This window comes from Oculina patagonica, chromosome 14, assembly GCF_052425735.1.
Source record: "Oculina patagonica isolate OP01 chromosome 14, crgOcupat, whole genome shotgun sequence".
Classification (NCBI taxonomy): domain Eukaryota; kingdom Metazoa; phylum Cnidaria; class Anthozoa; order Scleractinia; family Oculinidae; genus Oculina; species Oculina patagonica.
The window spans coordinates 9,146,854-9,147,248 of record NC_135771.1 but is presented as its reverse complement, the minus strand read 5'-3'; positions in this window follow the sequence as shown (position 1 = coordinate 9,147,248).

Genomic DNA, 395 nt, shown 5'->3' with positions numbered 1-395 from the left:
TGACCCGTAGCGGTGACGGGGTTTATTTTGGCACGGCGCAACCGGATGAAGTGCACTGACCCGTGAACAATTCTGATTGGCGCATAACAATCAATTGAGGGAGGAGGTTGGTGCTGGGGGAGGTAAGGGGGGAAATGGGGCGGGGGGATTCCCTATACGATCCACCAAATCGTCGAATATGGTTTTTGAGCTAAATTAAACCATTTGGCCTTTAAGATGTGAAGTAGAGAAATCATTTTGCTCGTTTCGCCGTAAACAGGTTATGAATCGAGTGATCTGACGAGACCTTCCATGCTTTTAGTAATGGGGTATTTATCTTTCGATAAAAGACTCTACTATAGTACTGCCGAGTTGTGTATATATTCCCCCGGGGAAGTAACTAGCGATTTTAACCA